The sequence below is a fragment of the Carassius auratus genome, unplaced genomic scaffold (genome assembly GCF_003368295.1).
Source record: "Carassius auratus strain Wakin unplaced genomic scaffold, ASM336829v1 scaf_tig00027893, whole genome shotgun sequence".
NCBI lineage: Eukaryota > Metazoa > Chordata > Actinopteri > Cypriniformes > Cyprinidae > Carassius > Carassius auratus.
In genome coordinates, this window is record NW_020525637.1 from 243,974 (window position 1) to 263,420 (window position 19,447).

Here is a 19,447-nt window from a genome sequence, read left to right on the forward strand (position 1 = left end):
ACTCCAGGCAAAGAGTGATAAAATTAGACTCAAATCATTTCCGTTCATCCTCTCACTCCCTGCCTGTTCCCTCAACCCTCCAAAAGGAGGAGGAAGAGGAGGATACCCTTGCAAGAGATGAAGATTATCCTCGATTGAGTTGTTGGACATGTGCAAAACGAGAGGTTAAAAAAGAAAAAGAGAGACACATTCGGAATAGATCAATAGTGTTCATGTACATATTCAAATATTATTAATATAGCAACTACATCTGTATGGTTGCGCATGTGCGTTATGGCAAAGATTCAATCTGTCTGTGCAGATGGTGAAGTGCTGCCATTTGTTTTACTCTGTATAGTGGTAGATGGATGGATATATTGACCAGGATGAATATTTATCCATTTTGACTGATTAACAGAAAAAGCATTACAAAATCTAAAGCTTTTCACTGGACAAATGTTTGAGGTCTGTAAGATAAAATTTGTCTCACCAAGGGCCAGATTTTACTAACAGCTTGCACCAGTGTAAATCTTCTTTTGGTGTTAAAATAGTACTGTCAGTATTTACTAAAGATGCGCAGAGAGAAGACCGTTATTTTTGTGCCTGAACTTATTGAATATGCATTTGTAGGAGTTTCTCTTTCAGACGCAAAATTTATGGGAGGACAGTATTATATTGATCACACAATGCGATTAACTAATATTTGCTGGTTTTTCAACACTATTTCACGACCAATTCGTACATAATTTATGAGTGGGCTAATTCGTTACGAATTCGTGTGACCTCACTTGTACAACTTTGCACGATTTGTCTAGATCCCAGTGACGGGTAAGTTTAGGGACGGGGTTAGGTGTAGGTCATTTGTACAAATTCATACGAATTGTGCAACTCGTAAAATATGTACGAATTGCCGTGAGATCAGGCTGGGTATTTACACCATTATTTAGCGGCCCCTAAAAAGCATGATTTATAGTAGGTGGTAATTTGTGCTGCTCTTGGTAGATTTTACTGGTCATTATGGAAATTACCTGGCTGCGTCCGTGTTCTTTAATGTGCACACTGTTTTTAAATCACCTGCAGAATTTTCCCATCTGCACTTTAATGGAATTGCGCTCTAACGCTAATTTGCCATTTAATAAAACTGGTCCCATGGATGCATTTAATTGATCAAAAATACAGTTAAAGAAAATTGTAAATATTGTGAATAATTATAATAATTTGAAATAGTAATATATTTTAAAATGTAATTTATTCATTTGATGGCAAAGCTGAATTTTCAGAAGTCATTTCTCAGGATCCTTCAGAGATATTTCTTATTCTTATCATTGTTGAAGATATTGCGCTACTCAATATATATATATATATATATATATATATATATATATATATATATTGAGTAGCGCAATATCTAAACAGTGTGCACATTAAAGAACACGGACGCAGCCAGGTAATTTCCATAATGACCAGTAAAATCTACCAAGAGCAGCACAAATTACCACCTACTATAAATCATGCTTTTTAGGGGCCGCTAAATAATGGTGTAAATACCCAGCCTGATCTCACGGCAATTCGTACATTCGTATTCGTTGTAGAACCGTAATACTTTTACTTCCAAAAGAGATAAATATATAGATTTACTGTCACTTTTGGTCATTTAAATGCATCCTTGCTGAATAACAGTATTAATTTCTTCAAAAATATACATTTATATCTTAGTGACCCCAAACTTTTGAAATGTTGTATATATGGGGAGATGCCAATATATATTTTTCCTATGCTAAATAAGCCTTTAAGCTATGATTTATAACACTTATTATCAGTAAAAAAAAAAAAAAAACATTTGGCATTTTCCATTTTTACAAACCCATATTGTTCAACCACTGTTAAACTGTAAGCCCTCTCTCAACACACACCTGGAAGTCGACATGAAATGCCATTCACATTTGGAACCCATTGCACTTCAATATGCAGTAATTATAAGTGAAACAGAATATGATGATGCGACTTAATTTTAGCCACCGTGATTGGACTGTGAAAAGAATAGAGAATAATTGTGGTTGGGGGGGAGAAGTTGAAAGAATCACGTTGTTAGAATGAAAACGGTACATTTTGTATTTCATGTTGACTTAATACTGTCTGTCTATTCCTTTTTTCTTCATTCTCCATTTCTCTTCAATTCTTTTTTCAATCCTGCACTGTCCGCCATCTCTCGCTCTTGTTTTCTCTTTTATTCTCTGACTCGCTCCAACTCATTTATCACTCTCCTCAGTCTGTAGGTATCCCAGCATGCTCCGCCCTCCCCAGCGTATCTACGGCTTTGAGTGCAAGTCAGCCATTTTTCAGCTGGGCCATACGGCAGGACGCCGGACAGCTTGGTTACGCCCCACCGTGAACGAGCTGGACGCGGGCCACAGGGGCGATACTTTGTGATCATTAATAGAGCTGCCTTTACACAGAGGCAGAGGGGAAGACGTCTTCATCTCACGCTAATGCTTTTATAGAGCCAGACATTATCTTAGAACTACCGTTGTATGGAGGAACAGATTCACTTTTTTCAGTGTAATACAGCTGAGGTGTGTGTGTGTGTGTGTGTGTGTGTTTGTGTGCGCACAAAATGAATATGCCTCTTGGCAGAAGCTGTAAAAGTGTTTCATCCTCACCAAAGAGCCACACTCTTTGGTTACCATGGTGAAATTCATTGTAGCCAATTAGGTGCAACACCTTGGGTATATCTGCTTGATGGATTGTGTGTGTGTGTGTGTGTTGCTCCCAGAGAATAACCATAAACCATGAGTCTCATTAACTTACAGGCAATGTAGCAGCTTATTCATTACACACACATTCACATCAGGTGAATGAATGGTACAGCTGCTAACTTCTACAAACCATTATGTTTCAAATCTTACATCGGGGTCCTTTAATGTTACACCTTATGAGATCCTGTGGAGCTGCTTTTAGCCATTATGACCCCAAAAGCTGGAACATTTTACCAATTACTTTTATATTTATTCATTTACAGCACTTTATTATCCAAAGCAACTTACAAAAGAGGAATGCTGTGATTTTATCATAAAAGGCCAACATTTACAGCACACAAAGATTAGGCAAGCTCCCAATCATTCATATTTGTATTATTTTAACATTAAAGTTGGCTTTGAGCATTTTAGTTCTCTTTGTTTGTTTGTTTTCAGATTTGAAATTCACTTTATATTTATTTTTTTTCGCTCCTAAAACATTTTTTCATCTTACATTTTTTTGTTTTTAATACAATGTTATTTTCTTATTTAAAGCTACATATTAGTTATGAATGGTACTATATTAATACAATAAAATGATAATGTAATTTGTAACACTAAATAAAGTGAACTATTAACAAGTTCATGCATATGAACAATGAGCTTTTTTTTCTTTTTCTTTTTTTTTTACCGCATCTACTAATCTAGGTTAATTTAATAAATACACTATGGTTCACTTTTAATTCATGTTTATTCAATGTTCATATTCATTCATACAACCAGAATGTTTTAGTAGGCTGAGAAATTAACATTAATCAAGATTAATAAATGTTTTAAAAAGTATGGTTAAATGATAGGTCATACATATATAACACATGAATATAATATTGATAAACTGGATCTTATTGTATAGTGTTACCTTTAATGATAATAATAATTTATTATTATTATTATTATTATTCAGCTAATGCTATTTCTCCATGGCAACCAAAAAGGAACAGCCCAAAGCCATCAACAGACCATGTGTGTGTGTGTGTGTGTGTGTGTGTGTGTGTGTTTGTGCGTTACACAGTGCTTAACTGACTGCTTAAGTAGAATGTGCTCAATGGGGTGGCGTTAGGCATCTGTTCATAAGGGGTCACACAGATGTTCAATCCAGACACACATAGAAATAAATGGAGAGCTGATGACACGAAAGAACATGTACCACATTTAGCAATGTCATCGAGAAGCATCTGGAGCCGAGAGAGTGACTCGGCCTGATAAAAGTGGTGAAGGGCAGCGGTTTCACAAAGTCTCTTCGTTTCCTACCTGCAACCTTTCAGTTGGCTTATCATGTAAACACGTGCTTGGAAACAGATTAGCGGTTTTAAAGACCCTGTAAGACCAACATTAGTACAGCTTATTAACAGTGGAACTACATTTAAGTGTATTAGCTAGTTTAGGTGGTGACAACACACCTTCCCAACGCTAGTCGACGCATTCAAACACTCTGACACGAAACTAACAAGAACGACTAGAAGAAGTAGAAGAAGAAGAGGTGGAAGAAAGAAAAGCTGTACATGTAAGTGCTCATCAGCATGGAAACACCTACAATAAACACTGTTTAGTGGCCTGAATGCGTAGCTTTTTTCACCTAAAGTATATCTTTTTAACGCTAGTTTATACACAACTAACTGATATTTACACAACAACGACTGAGTCAGAGTCCATCCCAGATTGTTCTTGTGGCGTCGCGCTGACGTAGGTGAGTTTGTGTCCTGCAGAATCGGCGGTTCTTGTCCAATGCGCAACATTGCCAAAAATGCAAGCGGAAGAAGAGGGTATTTACATACAGGTCCGTTACACTTCACCTTCAATATGAAGGTTTACTCTGAAGATAAACTCATATTTATTTAAAGATATACATCATTTACGCTCGTATGGCCTAGGGATGGGACGCAGGCATACAGGATGTCCTTTGGCAACGTCAGCCATACCGAGATCGACAGGTAGTGTAAGTGAGAAGCAGTGACGATAGAAGGTTTATAGTGGGGAAAAAATGAAGAACGAAAGAACCTTGTAGAAACCGACGCAAGACGTCTCAGAATCTGAGCAGTCACTGTGATTTCTGGATAAGCATTGTGAAGGTAATTAATGATGAGAAGAGGACAAAAAGAGTCCACTTCTTTGGTTTTCTTTGTAAATGTAGACTGAAGAGGCAAACGGCCGATGGGTTAACAAGTCCTGGTGGTTCTGTTTCAATCTGGTCTGTTGGATATGGGATAACGGTTTTTCTCCTGAAACACGTTCTCAGATAAGGATGATAGTCTCTATTCTGGCGCGCTCCGATGGGATTGGGCTCACCCGCTGGTAATTCTTCCGCAAGCTGCCCGGCCCGTCGTCCGGCGCCCCCTGTAGTCATGCCAGCGTTGTGCCAGTCTGGCACTGGGACATCTGCAGGTGCATGGACTGAATGCTGTTGAGGATTTTCTTCTGATGGCCGGCTAGAGTCACACCTATCCTCAACAAGTCCCTGCGAACACAAGTAAAACACATAACTACATTTAATACTGGACACACATTCAAATGTAGTGCAAAACTGTGACAAATACCTCCAAAGTAAGACTAAAAAGCTCTATAATGTTACAAATGTATGAGACGAAAGTCGTAGTTAATGTTAATAGTGAGAATTGGACGTTAAAGTCAATGTCCGTCATTATAATCCATACTGACAAACATGGTTTATTTTTTATTCTTACAGTAGTAAAAAATGTATTCCACTAAAATCATTTTGCCAACTGGTACAGGAATACCTTTCTCTCTGAGCAATACTCGACTGGCATTTCCTGTTAGTAGAGTTATGGTCAGCACGTCAAAAGGGCAAGCAAGATCAAGACATGTCTGCTACAGCATGTGATTTTAGGTGACTGTTTCATTGCCATCTTTAAACTACAAAGACAAAAGAGCAACTCTGAATGAACGCTCAATTTACTCCGCTATCTTCCGAGAGGAGCATTTATTCTGAATGAGAAAAAACCTGTACTATCAATATACTAACCATTCAAACAACGCAGAGAGAGAGAGAGAGAGAGAGGGGGGGGGGGGGGGTTACAGCTCAGAGCCCCTACAGCTTTATAGATTTGAGAGCAAACAGCATTAACACATGAAAGCTGCCTGCATTTAACTTCCTGTTTATGCGTGGGCTCATACTTATGTTGCTAATTAAGCGCAGACCCTCTGTGAACGGCTGCTGCATTAATCACAGCGTCAGAGACGCTACACCTCACAGAACGCTTCCCGCCATGAAGAAAACACCAGGAGACATGTTTAAACATCATCAACAGCATATTCACCTGTTTGCTCGATAGCGACTCAAACTAGTCAAAACACATACATACATACCTTAGCGAATCATGCTAATCCTACTGTATGGATTAGAAATCAATATTAAACAAGTTTGCTGAGATATCTGGCCACCCGGCATTCAGTGATCAATGACTGTCTGGAAATCTGAAACCAGCTTTAATCATACTTCACACAGACACAACAAACTAACTCACCAAGCATTAGATGTCATCTGAAATAAACCAATAATATGACAAGGTGGCTGAATAAGACGCATAATTGTTGTAAACATAAAGATTTTTGAAACATATGTTGTTAAAAGTGTGATCTTTTCTAAGCCTGTTTTCAACTCAACAAAAAATACGCAGGAGACTAAGATGAAGTTTAAAATAGGATATAAAGTTGTAAATATGAGGTTAGGTGGTTGACTAGTTGTATGACCTGTTGATGGGGTGATTTTAACCAGTTTAGAGCTGGTACGCCATCGTGGCTGATTAATGATTAAAGCCTAAGAAATCTAATAAATAGAGCTTTCGTAATGGTTAGACTGGTTAGTTGTATGTCTACTAGTTGTCCTGGTTAGAGCTGGTGGACCAAGCTGGTGATGAGATTGCTAACCATTTTTTATAACACTTGCCCAGTTGAACTAGCTCAAGCCTGGTTCTACCAGCACCATAAAGCTTAAGTAACAATGATAAAAGCCTAACAGATAGAAGAACCTTAGAAACTGAGACTGATCATCAGCTGGTCCAAGCTGGTTAAGGTAGTTGACAAGATGATGGGGTCAAATTCACCATGTCAGTCAAATTGGTTAGAGCTGGTGGACCATCTTGGCTAAAATGATGAAGAGCTGGATATCCACATTTCAGAACACTTCAGAATGTTTAACTACCTTGAACTAGCCTGTTTTTTCCAACTTAGTTAAGGCTTTAGACAGTTCCACGCTGGTTTGGGTGGTTCATGAGTTGGACGACCAACTTATTTAGAAAGTCAATGTTAATTTAGGTTGTTTATTAGTTGGTTGATCAGCTTTTGGGGCCAAGTTTGACCTGATAGATCATGTTAGGTCAGCCTGGATTGTATCACATTCCAAAATGACTTGGACTGGCTGACCAGCTTGACCATCTGATGTGAGTACGGCCTTTTTAAAGAACTTTATTGACAATAATGAAACCCCAATGTTGAGAAGTTGTAGAAATTATTTAGAAAAAACACACTCACTCTGAAGTCATCTGGGTGACCAGCTGTAGGGATGTGAAGCCAGAGTTGAGGAAGTTGTCTCTGTACTGAGACATCTTGATGGCGGCCAGCCAGTCTTCTACAGAACTAAAGGTGGTGAAGTCTGGGATAGACCTGTCCAACAATGGCTGGGATGGACTGGAGGAAGAGAGGGAAACAGAGAATGAGATGCAGGGGGGAAGAGGAGTCACATGACTCAACCTTGGGCGTCAAGGTTACTATATGTGTAGGGACCACCAAACTCATTTTTCTTCATAAGTGGACTAATAAATATCTCGTTTAATATGAAAATGCGCTAAATGTCAAGGGTTTATATATATATAAAACAAGATGCATTAAGAGCTACAAATTAAGTACAATTTACCTTGATCTTCAAATTCCAAAAGTTTTCACCCCCCAGCTCTTAATGCATCTTGTTTCCTTCTGGAGCATCAGTGAATGTTTGAATCTTTTTAAATAGTTGTGTTTGAGTCCCTCAAATGTCCTCAGTGTGATAAGGTGCATCTCAAAATCATAAAGTCACTGCTGGAAAGGGTTCAAATATGCAAAGATGCTGGAAAACTGAACAATCTGCAGGACCTTAAAGATTTTTCTGAAGAACGCTGCTCAGTTTAACTGTTCAGAACAAACAAGGGACTCATGCACAACCATCACAAAACAGAAAGACAGTCGTGGATCATCAGGTAACAGAACACAGTACTACAACTTTTGAGTGGGGTTATTTTAATAATTTCAGCATTTTTTTTGTCTTGTGGAATAAATGTTAAAATATTTGATGTACAATATCTTACTCAGGACAGTACTAAATAAAATATAACATGCATTTAGTATGATCTTTCTTATTTTTTGAAAATGACTCATATTTTCACAGATTCTGCAAGGGGTGCCCGAACTTTCGGTCCCCATTGTATATATTGTAATATATAATTTATTTATGTGATGCAAAGCTGAATTTTCAGCATCACAACTCCAGTCTTCAGTGTCACACGATCCTTCAAAAATCATACTAATAAGCTGATTTGCTGCTCAAGAAACATTGTCAAATGTTAATATTGTCAAAATATTGTCAATGTTGAAAACAGTTATGCTGCTTAACACTGTTGTGTTAACCAACATACTTTTTTCTCATGATTCTTTGATGAACAGAAATTTCAAAAGAACAAGTAGAAATAATTATTTTGTAACAACGAAAAATTAATTGATCTAAAAATATGAATAAAAAAAAAAAAAAAAATTAATAAAGGTTTCCACTATAGTGAAAAACAAAATGTGTGTATAATGAGTTGGTTTGACTCACATAGTGGGTATACTGGCGACTGCTTTGAGGCTGGTGGGGTTGCGGATGAGTTTGTCGAGCGTATTGACGATATCCGTGAAGCGTGGCCGAGCGTTCCGATCTTTCTGCCAGCAGTCGAGCATCAGTTGGTGGAGAGCAGTGGGACAGTCCATGGGGGGCGGCAGCCTGTAATCCTGCTCTATAGCATTGATCACCTACACGCAGACAGATATTATTGTCATTAATTGTGGAAGTTTCTGACTCTTAAACATTTTAAACAAGTCTTTTAGTGGAAAAAAGGTACAAAACGAACAAAGTCTATCATCTTTGTACCTGATTTACCACTAAATGGTACTTATTAGTATTTTAAAAGTACATATTATGACCTAAAGTGTACAACTCAGCACTCTATGTACCACCTTGACATGCACATGTTATAGATAAAACACTAAATAAATCAATCCTAAGTAATAAATGATTACTAACTAAAAAAGGGACACTGGACAAATTAGTGAACAGATCTTTTGCATGAACAAATCTTTTAGTGAATAAATAAGTGGTCAAATCTAAATGAATCTTTTAGAGTATTCAAAAGATTTGCATCAAAACCCCTGTCACTAGAGGAAACGCATTGTGAGAAACTGGCTTTGAGTGCTTCAGTAATAAGAAATATATATTATCATAAAACATATATCAGTTTTGTTGCATAGACATTGCAACATAAACAAACAACCCACATCATTAATCTTTAAACGTGATCTGTTGTTCTACCCTTACTTAAACACTGGACTCTTCCCATATTCCTCTCTCTCTGATCCTCTCTGACACAAGTAAACATTAAATGAACAAACAACTACACTGTCTAGCCTCTGCATACCAATCTGCACAAACATGAATCTAAATATTTGAGGATCAATACTCTCTGTTCCCTCCATCCTAAACTGATTCCACAGGACCGCGGTGAGAGCTGGGCACTCTGTGCTGCAGATGTCCTGCTGTTTCATTATGCTGATATGATCTTTTCATGGTAATTTGGGACTGGATGATCATTAAAAACTCTAGAAGAACAGATAATGAAGTGTGTGATAGGCCAAAGAAATATTATCCAACTCCTCCACTACTTTACCTTTAGCACTTCTATGTCGGAGAGTATAACATGGGAGCTCTGTTGTTTTGTTTTTGGGGCATGCCACAAGTTGTTAAACATTTTTTAAACCAGAATCAGACTGCTTTACATTCTGAGTCCTTCATAAGATGGTTTTCATGAATATTTAACCAAAGAATTTTCAAATCCAACATAAGAAATTAAGTCGGTCAAGCATGTCAAACAACCTCTTTTGAGCAATTGAGACAATCTTTGAAAAAAAAAAAAAAGTACACACAGAGAATGTACAGAAAGCAGAAAGTTGTGAGTTCGGCAGTCATTACACTCACAAGTTCCTCAGGGTTCGTTCTGCATCTCTGATGTGTTAACTGGATGCTAAAAGGATTGGGGAATTTATGTTTTTATTGGCAGGATTTTCCAAAAATCCCCACAGAGCCTAGAATGAGTCTGTTATATTCACAATTCGAACAGAAAAAAAAAAACAAACAACTTTTGTCAGCTCTGAAACACAGATACTGGGAGATTTGAATCCAGAAAGACTCTGAGGCAGCTGTAGATTCAAAGAGAGAGAGAGAGATGGCAAGACTCAAAGTAGTGAGCCTTAGAGCAAAAGAGATTGACAGGAAATGAGACTCAGGGCAATGAAATTCAGAGGTAGAGCCAAAGGGTGTTGGGTGCTTTACAGTTAATCATACACTTTACATTCATCATGAATGCACTGCAAAGCTTTACACTCTCAGAAAAACAAAAGCTGTCACTGGGGTGGTACCCTTTAAAAAAGAAATTACTAAAATGTACAATTTAGGTTCTAATATGTATCTTTATGGTAATAATGCACCCATTAAGGGTATACCTGTATATGGTTCAAATGTGTACCTTTTGAAAAGTTACCACCTCATGGAAAGCTCAGGTTTACTTTTCATACATTTCATACATACAGAATGATTACACACAACGGCATGGGTTCATTTTAGTTGTAAGTGGGTTTTATCCACTATATTATATTATATTATATTATATTATATTATATTATATGTTTTAGTAGTAATAACAATACAGTATAATAACAAAATAATTGTATATTTTTATTTAATTCAGTTTACTCAGGGCTAGTGTGATTCAAAGCCAGTAGTTGAGACTCATACTCTGTTATGTATAAACAAGGACTTACATCTTGGTTGCTCATGTCCCAGTAGGGCCTCTCGCCAAAAGACATCACCTCCCACATGACGATACCGTAACTCCAGACGTCACTAGCAGAAGTGAACTTCCTGTACGCGATGGCTTCTGGCGAGGTCCATCTCACAGGGATCTTTCCACCCTGAGGAAACAAACAAAAAAATGATAGTTTAGTCTGGTTTGTTAAAAGTGATAAGATGCTTGCATATGGATTGGTTTTGGTCATAATAATCCATGTGACTCAATTATGTTATCAGTAACGAAATATATCGCTTTCACATGGATGGCTGGGAAGTATGCTGTTTGAACAAAATAAATAAGTAATGGGAACATATTGACTCAGTGAGCTCTACATCCATCGCAGCTATAAATATTTGCAAACAATGGGTGCATTTGCATTTACTTTTAAATTCAGCACAACTGAATTTAATCATTTTTCTTTGCAAAACACAATAAAAACTTCTTTCCAATTCTTCAAACAGTGTATATGTGTGTGTGCGTGTGTGTGTGTGTGTGTGTTTGTGAGGAGAGCCTAGTCTCGTCCGTGGAGCGTGTCTGTCTGTAATTGGTCTACCTGAGGATGGACTTGTGTGTCTCACTGATTATAATTGACAGCAGTTTGTTTCAAGATACATCTCACACACACACACACACACACACAGAGACACAGACACACAGACACACAGACACAAACAGACACACAGACACACACACATAAACTAACAAACAATGACAAAACATACACAGTGTTTAATGATGTCAATTAATTCAGTCCTGCCTCTGACGTCAACCAGATGAAAACTAAATGACAGGAAAAGCTGAGCAGCATAGTCATTCTAGGAGTGCGCTTCAGAATTGGTGTGTTTAGGTTTAAAACTGACAGTAATGAATACTAGAGTTCAAGAGCTAAACCGCACAATATATCATGGAAAACTATTTCAGCCTGATTCAAATGACTGTGAATGATGTCACTGCTTGTGGGCGGGGCTTTCTCATTTTAAAAGCAAAACTGCAGCCGCTCAGTTTCCTTATAGACAGAAAATGAAAACATTTTAGTAATTGTAAGGAGAACAACCTAAAATAAGATTACATAATCTCAGACCTCTTTCTTGATCCATTTTTTATTAAGTTTGATGAAAAAACAGTGGTCAGGAAAGGACAGATGCCTGCTGGGAGTTTGCGTCACTCTTACAATCACTCCATTCCACCTCTTTAACCCTCAGGTCTCTTTAGTCCCCTACATCCTTCCTGATTTTTTTCTTTACCTATACATCTATAACTCTATATTTCCAACCCATTGCATCTTTTGTGGGTCAATATAAAGCAGAAAAACCATGAATGAGAAGAAAGAGAGATACATTTCTTTAGTGTTTTTTATAGAGGAAAGGTCTTCATAACAAGCACACAATCCTTCTATATGAACTAAAAATTCACTTTCAATATACTTGTAATAATTCTGCATCACCTCAGTCTGGATTATCAGTCAAAGATTTATAAAGATTTAATAAAAATCTTAAAAGGGTCACACCCACACATCAAAATCAGGTTTTATCTGCTCTTTTGATATAAAATAATTTGACATGGTGCAAACAATATACAGTAAATACAAAGCACACATTCCAGCCCACCCAAGACCATATACTGAAACTAAGCTGCAAAAATGGATCATTCAGAAATCATCATGCAATACAAATATTATAGATAGATCTGTCAGGCACAAAATTGGCATTTTTCAACAATGAGCGCTATGACATCCAAAAGCACAATAACAAATGACCTCTCATGTTTAGATATCATAGGTGGATTCAACAGTTTGCCGGCCGTGATGAACAATACTGTGAAGAAATACAGTACAAGGCAGTTAGCCATTCACAAAAGAGATCCTTTGCAATGTCTTAGAGACACAGTGGCAAAACATACCAACTGTTGGGTTACACTTTGGTGCCTTGACTAACTTTATACAGTAAATGGACTTCAGGGAAAATAAAATGCTTTTGAATATAAACAAAGATTTCTCTTTTTCTTTTCTTTTTTATCAAATGAAAAATATATAACAAATGAAGGATTTGATGACCCTTTCTGCTTGGATTTTCTCCCGACCTTTATGTTCAGTGACCTGAAAAACCCAATTTCATCTTCATCGATTCTAATATAAGATGGAATGAACCTGCATACGACAGAGACCAGTGTCACACGGGTCACCTTCACTGTCTGCTGTCTGTGACGAGAGGCCTGTCACCACAGAGACAGGGCACATAAACACTGACTTCAGGTTAATGACAGTTACTTTTACATTAAACCCATGTAGGGTGAACATAACAGAACTCAACTAGTCATGGTTAATGCTGAAGTGACAGTGTCTTACACCTATAGTAGCATGTTTAAAGTGTGGTTAAAAATGGGTAATATAAATACATTTGAAATGAAAATAAAATAAAAACAGCTGGACCACTGAAACATGGAACGTTTGGTCAAACACAATGTGGTTTATAATTCATGCAGCATTTATAGAAATAGACCCATATGTCTCTCTGATGCTCCACTGTCTGTCACTATTTTCGAGCTGCAGTCTGAAAGAACAATGAAGATCTGTCTCTCATAGCGGCACATGCTCACAGCAAACAACACTTGAACAACTGCAGAAGAAAGACACGCCACTAGTGTTTAATGTCCCAAACACAAACAATCTGTAACGCAAATGTGCCTACATGAGGCAGAATAACAGTGGCATATATTTAGATCTAAAAAACTGCATACTAAAAAGGACAGAAAGAGACATGAGACTCTCTGTCTGTCTGTCTGTCTTTCATTACTTCAAAGTAAAGAAACTTTCAGACTGATGAAAAAACTAACATGTAATTTAATGTAATGTGAAAATATAGACTAGTAACAAGATTTCTCATAGTTTGACACGGATGTCAACAAAGCAATAATGCTACAGAGTGAATATTAGATCACCTTGTCTAACTGCTTTTAAATTATAACCCATGGCCATTCGGTTTCTCTGCGTTCCTTACAGATCTAATTTGCTTATATCTCCTTCACTTACATTCATTTCAAATTCCAGTCCAATTTGTGCTGCATTAACATCAGCATGCAGATCAGACGTCAGGGGAGGTGGTTCAGATAGCAGCACGCGCGTCACTAACCTTTCGCCCCCTTATCCTGGTTCTGTACCGCCCCGTCACCACCCAGACGCCCAACGGGGACAGCGCAAATTAAACCATGCTCACCTAATCCTTTATCATCCTTTCCTTCCAATTTCCCATCCAGGATTTTTAATATTAGATTATGACCTTGTCTTTCATAACCAGGTTAAGTATTCTTTTTTTTCTCCCTCGACTCGAACGCTCTTCCTTTTCCTTTGAGAGTTCTTTGTGCTTAAATGAAAGCGTGCTTGTTCGCCACTGTGTGGGGTGTTCAAGTCTGTCACATGGTGCTGCAGGTCAAAGGTCAGATAGCATGTTTAAATAATGACAGCTGAGGACAGTGGTGTGGTAAAATGTTGCTCACACCGCTTCTCTGTTTGATACCCGCAGTAACTTGCTATCCAATCTGCTCACATTTTACAAGAGAGGCAAGAGTCAAGGTTGCATAAACCTGTGAAATTGAGACTGAATTGACAGTTTAAATTCACTAAAATAAACCATGATAAATGTTGCAGTCCAAATTACATACTAAAAACGGCAGACAACACTATTACTATTGCTCATACTTATTAAAAAACATGTAAAAATATTTTTAAGGTTAATATATATAACCTGACCTCACCTCTTGTACTATGGATATAACGATTACCAAAGGGGTAAAAAAGGAGGAGAGATGTGCAATTACCGTTCCACGTGATAAACTGGATAGAATAATAAAAAAGGGGGGCAAAAATTATTCATTTTCTTCAGAAAAACATACAACTTGGCTAAAACTATAAGATTTTCTTCAGAAAATATATAATATCTAGTTTTACCCCACAATTCTAACAAAAACCTTCTTGCTTTGCATAAATTAAAGCATGCACCAGCCTTTGTTCAGAATGAATCTGGCTTATACTGATACTGACCTTGAGAAATTTCAGCTAAATGCTGTTAGACTATTAGGATTGCTCAAAGCGAGCTGATCTGAGATCAGGAAAAGATTAAAGCGTATAAAGAGCCACACATGTTCATCTCAGCTGCACTGCACAGTGGACTGCCACACACACACACACACACACACACATGGGGAATGTAATAACTGATGGGCTTATACTGGCTTAGCTACCTGTGACACTTGACATTTATCAAACTACATCAAACACACACCACACACACACACACACACACACCAACACACAGATGCATTTCTCCTTATTCGTCCTTCCTAAGATGTAATTTAACAGATGGACAGACTGTATCTGATAGAGGTGAGGTCATGCATTTCCCTTTCCACTGGCTTTAGCCTCATAATGTTTGCCAATGGAGGTTTGTGTCAACAAAAATATTTGAAAAGCATATTCAAAGTTTTGTTTGAGACATTTAGAGTGCCGCCTGAATATTTCACATTGTGCTCAGGGTTATGTTCCTTAAACACTCATACCCACCAGCTTGATGCAGTGAGAAATGAGAAGCTTATTTCTTACATTTATTTTGTTAAGCACTATTTGTATGTTGATTCAATTTGACATTTTAATTTAATAACTTTAAAGGGATAGTTTACCCCAAAATGAATATTCTGTTATTAATTATTTACCCACATGTCATTCCAAGTCCTTTGTCCATCTTTGCAAAACAAGTTAACATATTTAGGATGAAATCCGAGAGCTTTCTGACCCTCCATAGACAGCAAGGGGAGTACTGTAGTCAAGGCACAGAAATGTAGCAAGGACATTAAAATAATCCATAATCCAGCTACAATAATACTTTTTGTGTGCAAAGAAACAAAAATAACATCAGTCAGCCACCATTTACAAGTGTTACACGATGCATGCCTATGCATTCCCCTGCTTGACCTTACGATGCATTACTATGTTTCTGTGCCATGTTTCTGTGTAGTTTCATTGTTGTATCTGCAGGGTCAGAAAGCTCTCAGACTTCAACAAAAATATACTAATTTGTGTTCCAAAGATGAATAAAATCTTACAGGTTTGGAACGACATAAGGGTGAATGAGAATTCATGACAGAAAGGGTGAACTGTCCCTTTAAGAATTCTTCATTTTTATCAGTCCATGCGTTCCTTTGGAATTTAACCCATGAGCTTGGCAATGCTTGACCTACATGAATGTCAGTATTTGCCAACACAGATCCAACAATACCACACAACTGTATGATGGTCAGATGGACTCTTTATATCTCAGACTAGTTCACACTGCCATAACAAACCAAGCTGGGTAATGTGAACTATTTTAACTGACAGTTCTTGGCAAGAATAAGCCATAATGTGAGCCAGTCTTGATGCCGACTGGCGAAAGTCTGGCTGAACTAGACTACACAATTGCAGAAGTTGCTACAGAACATCAGACTTCAACACCTGTAACAGAGAAGACAAGTAAATGAAAACTAAAGGAATTGAAATGGTGAGTAAACAGAGGAAAGAGAGAATGAGCATGTCACATTCCACACTCCGGCATGCAAATCGCAGCCCTCGAATTGGAGAGGAAGAGGAAGAGAAAACAGAAAGTGACAGAAAGGAGGGTGGGCCGGGCGAGGGGGTGTCACACATTCAGATCCCACCTCAGTGTAAATAGTTTTTATTTTCCATTTGCAGCCCACAGCCACTGCACTTGTCATGCTGACAGCGAGAGGGAAATCTGTGTTCATGCTGGGAAAGTGAGGGACGTTTCTTTATTTCTTTCCCTTTCAATTTCACTTCCTTCTCTGTATCATCTCCTCCAAAGCCCATGGACACTCCAGTCTCTCTTGGTAGAGCTTGAGTGTGTTTTAGTACAAAATGGTTATCTTCAAGTTAGACACAGAACATAAATCAGCTGAAAACAAATTTCAAAAGGTGACAGACAGACGGGCAGACGGGCAGACGTACTTACAGATGTCCCGTCCTCAGATCGTAATCTGGCTGTGCTGCATGTCCAGACTGAATATGAACTGAGATGTTTGTGTTTTTTTTATTATTTTATCCATCGACCGACAGACAGAATACTGACAGTGAACAAAAACGGCCAAAAACCCGGGGGGTAATTAAATCCTCTCTCTATCAGTAAGGAAGACAGCGAAGTCACATTAGTATCACGCAACTTCACATCTTCGCCGCATATTCCTGTCAATCAACAGTCACCGCAGGACATCCTGTTTGTGAATGATTGGCTTCCTTTGGGGCCTAATGAGCTTTCACACGTTTTAACAGAGACAAAACATTAGTGAAATATTCCCTGTCTGTCGTCTCATCTCTTTATCATCCGCCTCACATCTCTGCTCACCAGCGCTGAGGAACCACCAGAGTGTAAAAGATGAAATTGTTTGCTTATAATGCATGGGACATTCTATGAGAGTCTGAAGTGAATTTAAAACGCATTCAATAAAGGATGTGACCCAGGGCTGTTTCTGTCCAAAGCGGGGGGAACGGTTGACCCTGCTAAAAGTGCGACTGTCAGTGCGACCAGCGCCTCGGAACCAGCCTGAATATAGAGATCACAACAGGGTCAGAAAAAGATGGAACACGACAATGAATTATCGGTAAACCCAGATAATTACGAACGTGGTGAATCCGTGGCACCAAAAATATCACAGTGCTCTAATAGAGAGTCTTTAAGAAGGCAGGAGAAAATAGTATTTCATATTAATATTAAAGATCCGCAGCGCAGGAGGGCTAATGATGCCCGGATGCCTATTAATGATACATAATAGAGAATCTGGAAGTCTGAGCGCTCCATTTGGGAGGCAGGCTATTGGAAGTCCAGTCACTTGGCTGTGTTCAATCACATACAGAATTTAAATGCAGTTTTCCTCCAGGAAACACTCATGTCCTGTCAGAGAGACAATGCACTAGTTCTTTCCAGAGACATTCGGGGGATAAAAGACAAAGCAGACAGGAATGAAAAAATAAAACAACGCTTGAGGAAATGAGGAGCAATTACAAACGCTCAATACCTGTCTTTTCAATTATTTCAAGCAACGATGCAAAACATGGCACCCTACTGGCTCCTGTGGGAATGAAGGTGGTGTGTCTGACGTGCCTGGGCGAAGTCTTACCAGTGAGCTGGTGTAGGTGGGGTCAGAGGTTGTCTTCCTGCAGATAACGGGACAGGCCGAAGTCCGACACCTTGCACACAAGGTTGCTGTTGACCAGGATGTTGCGGGCAGCCAGGTCTCGTGGACGTAATTCATCTCGGACAGGTACTTCATGCCAGCAGCGATTCCCCTCAGCATCCCCACCAACTGGATCCCTGTGAACTGCCCATCATTTTGCTGCCAAAAAAACAAAAACACAGTATGTTCAAAACCTCAACTACACACTCAGCTCCTGGTGTTTAGCTGTAAAAACTTTTTTTTTTTGTTATGTAGTATCTGGTTAATTAAGAATATAATAATGATTTGTCAAAGCAGGACATGCTCCAAGGATTCATGGCTGACATAAATGAATTGTGAGTGCTTGAGTTTAAAATTTGATAGAAACAATATATAAAATAATTACAGATATGATAAATAGATTAATAAAATGATTAACATTTAGAACAATAGATAGATAGATAGATAGATAGATAGATAGATAGATAGATTTGCAATTAACGTGAAATCAACAGCTGCATGTTGCTCTGAGACATGAACGTGCTTAATCTTTTAGAAAATAATAAATTAATAAAATGATCATTCATACAGGGCAGACCCTTCAGTAATTTTAAGCTAAACAGCAGCAAGAATTAATATCTTGTACATGTGCACAACTATAAAAGAGACATTGATTTTCCTTTCCGTGCAGCATTTGTGTTTAATATAACTCATCAGTAGCTGTCTAAAACGTGTTACAGCACACAGTGGGAGACCTTACAGTTCCTTCCAAACTTGTGTACACAGCCGCCACTGTTGCACAAGTGAAAGCTTTGAACCGAACGCACGATACAAAACAGGGGGTGGGAGTGTGGATCGATGGCGACGCTACTCGGATGTGGTGGATTTCTAAGCCAACTTCAAAGAGGCCCTTTATTGCGGCACCAGATCAAAGCTAGGAAGAACCAATCCATGAGATTTGAAAAAAAAAAGGGCTGAACATCGATTAAGCCTGTGTATTTCTCCATACCAGATGGAAAGAATGAAACAGACAGACAGAGAGAGAGAGAGACACACACAGAGGGTGATTTTTTGGAAGTTGCACTCACCCTAAGGAAGGAGTCGAGCGCCCCGTTCTCCATGAACTCTGTGACGATCATGACCGGTCGGCTCTTGGTGACCACACCCTCCAGGCGGATGATGTTGGGGTGGTCAAACTGCCCCATGATTGATGCCTCGGACAGAAAATCACGTCTCTGCTTCTCAGAATAGCCTGCTTTCAGTGTTTTGATGGCAACGTAGATCTCTCGTTTTCCAGGGAGTTTCAGTCGACCTTTATACACCTCGCCAAACTCACCTGAGGCATACAAAGAGGAGGAATGAGTGAAAGACCCTTAAAACCATCAAAAAACA

General features: G+C 38.4%; 1 pseudogene; it reads right to left on the reverse strand.

Annotated features, from left to right (window-relative positions):
* Positions 1-1,397: 1,397 nt before the first annotated feature.
* On the reverse strand, positions 1,398-19,391 carry LOC113079387 (ephrin type-B receptor 1-like; annotated as a pseudogene).
* Positions 19,392-19,447: the final 56 nt, after the last annotated feature.